Raw genomic sequence first — 3,262 nt, forward strand, 5'->3', positions numbered from 1 at the left:
GAAGAACATTTTTATTATCTTAGGTGTAAAACACACACACATACACACACACACACACACACACACACACACACACACGATGATTGAACAAGGACTGACATATGAGTGTGGCAGAGTATGCAAAGTGTTATTAGGATCTTTTTGTTGCTCTCTTTAGTATGAGAGTAGTATCTGATTTTCACCAAGGTTCCTGGGCATCTCTTTGTCACCCAACCCATGTCATGCATGGGTTCTATCTTGTGGAGTGGCCTTTAAGTCAAATCAGATATTTGTTGGTTTCTCCCACAAACTTTGTGCCACCATTTCACTAGGATATCTTACAGACTGGACACCATTGTAGATTGAAGGGTAGATAGTTGGCCTTGATGTTTATGTTTTTCTTTTGGTAGTGGTAAAGTACCTTCTGGGACCATGAACACTAGCCTGTGGGTGTGAAAGTTCCAGGAAGGCACTAGATTGCTTCATCAGTAGGACATTGCTCTTTCTTGTTATTTGATGATTTCATTTAGCTTGCTTTCATGTGTGTATATATTTAGGACATTTGTAATGTATTTGGATGCCATACTACCACTCATATGCCCCTTAATTTTAACTGTCCCTTGAGGTATTCTATAACTCATCCAGTTCTTCATTTCCACACTCTCATACTTTATTGTTGTCTCCCTCTCCAATGCTGCCCTAATGTTGCTCTGAAACTGAAAGTACACTGACAGCCCTGGGCTGAAGCTGGCCACGTGTGGTGCAAGACAATAGCCCACAAACACTGCTGCTCCTCTTGAAATCAAAGCCGACTCACAGCTAACTTCTGCTAAGACTCCTTTTTGAAGTCTGCTCACCTTAAACTGCCTGGGATGTGATGCCACTGAGAACTGGTGTCTGCGTCCGCTGTGGTATTTATGTTATGCATATGCTATGTTTGGATATTGTGGTTTCACTTAGCTGCCTGAGTATAAAAACCCATTTCACCCCAAGTAAAGCACGCTTTGATACATTTACTTAGCGTCCTGTCTTTTGTTCTCGACCTGTTTATTACCACAGGTCTGGTCCAACCTCTAGTTCGAAGTTAACCATGACCCATGTAGATCCGTTGGTCGGACACTACACTTTATTCTACACACCCTTGCCCATCCATCCATAACTATTTATTCTACTTCTTCTTTTTTTTAAATTTATTTTATTTATTTTATGTGTATGAGTACACTATAGCTGTACAGATGGCCGTGAGCTATCATGTGTGTGGCTGCTGGGAATTGAACTCAGGACCTCTGCTGGCCCTGCTTGCTCTGGCCCACTCTGGCATAATTCACTGTAGCTGTCTTCAGACATACCAGAAGAGGGTGTCAGATCTCATTATGGGTGGTTGTGAGCCACCATGTGGTTGCTGGGATCCCAACTCAGGACTTTCGGAAGAGCAATCAGTGCTCTTACCTGCTGAGTCATCTCACCAGCCCTATTCTACTTCTTCTTAGGGAGTTTCATCCATTCTCCTTAGCCCCTTAGATTATACCAAATCTGTTTTGTTCTATAGATTATAGCTTTGTTATCATTGACTTAACTATAATCCACATGTGAGTGAATACATACCATATTTGTCTTCCTGGATCTGTGTTACCTCACTTTGGATGATTTTTTTTTCTAGTTCCATCCTAGAAAAAATTTCATTACCTGCAAATTTCATATTTTTTTTAATGGCTGAGTTAAAAAATGCATATCCCATTCTGTAAATATACCACATTTTGTTTGTCTATTAATCTCTTGTTTCTAGTTTATGGCCATTATGAATAAAATATCATTGAACATGGTTGAGGTAATGTGTCTATGGGAGGATGAAATATGTTTCGGGTATAGACCCCAGAGCAGCAAAGATGGACCTTGAAGTAGGTTGATTCCCATCATTCTGAGGAACTGCCATTAATTTTCATAGTGACTATAAAAGTTTGTAGTCCCACTCCCAGTGGATGAGGGTTCCTCTTATTCCACACACTCACTGTAATGAGCTGTCATTTATTTTACTAATTTTAGCCATTCAGACAGGTGTAAGATTAAATTTCAAAGAAGTTTTGTTTTGAATTTCTGGGATGACTAAGGATATTGAATATATCTTTAAATGTTTCTCAGCCATTTGAATTTCTTCTTTTGAAAATTTTGTTTAAATCTGTACCCCATTTTTATAGGGTGATTTGTTGTGCTAATTTTTTTTTGAGTTCTTCATATATTTTGAATATTAGCCCTCTATTGGATGTGTAGTTGGTAAGAAATCTTTTCCCACCTGTAGGCTGCCACTTTTTCAGATGGGAAGTATCCTTTGCCATGCAAAACCTTTTCTGATTTGTGAAGTACACTTTACTAGTTGTTTATTTTAGTGCATGTACTATTGATGTTCTGTTATGAAAGTATGTTTTTGTGTATATGCTTGTATGCGTGAGGTAAAAGCTATTCTACAGTTTCTCTTCTATCAGATTCATTATATCTGGTTTTATGTTGAGGTCTTTGATCCATTTGAAGTTAGGTTTTGTGCCGAGTGATAAGTGATGATTTGGATTCTTCTACATGCAGTATTCCAGTTTGATGAGCACCAATTCTTGATGAGGCTGTCTTTTTCCAGTGTCTTTCTGGCCCCATTATGAAAACTCAGGTTTCCATAGATTATGTATGGGTCTTTAATTTGATATCATTGAACATGTCTGTTTTTGTTCTAACTCCATCTTTATTACTATAGCTTGATAGTACAATTTGCAGCAGGGGGATAGTGATACCAGTTTGTTTATTCATTATTCAAGGTAGTTTTAGCTAACTTGTGTGTGTGTGTGTGTGTGTGTGTGTGTGTGTGTGTGTGTGTATTTCCACATGAAGCTGAAAATTGTCCTTTTAAGACCCCTGAAGAATTGTATAGGAGTTAATGGGTATTGCATTGAATTTGTAGATTGCTTTTGATAGGATAGCCATTTTTTACTTTATTAATCTTACCATTCCATCAATATAGGAAATATTGCCATCTTCTGTTATCTTCTTTAAGGTCGTTCTTCAATCTCTTAAGACACAAGTCTTTCACTTACTTGATTAGAGTTACTCCGAGATTTTTTATATTTTTGAGGCTATTGTAAAAGCTGTTGTTTACCTGATTTCTTTCTTAGTCTGTTTGTCATTTGTATATAGGAAGAAAGATATTAAATTTTGTAAGTTAATTTTATACCCAGCTACATTGCTGAAAGTGTTCATCAGCTCTAGGAGTACCCCACTGGTATTTTAGAGTTGCTTAAGT

This window comes from Mastomys coucha, unplaced genomic scaffold (assembly GCF_008632895.1).
Source record: "Mastomys coucha isolate ucsf_1 unplaced genomic scaffold, UCSF_Mcou_1 pScaffold18, whole genome shotgun sequence".
NCBI classification, from domain to species: Eukaryota; Metazoa; Chordata; class Mammalia; order Rodentia; family Muridae; genus Mastomys; species Mastomys coucha.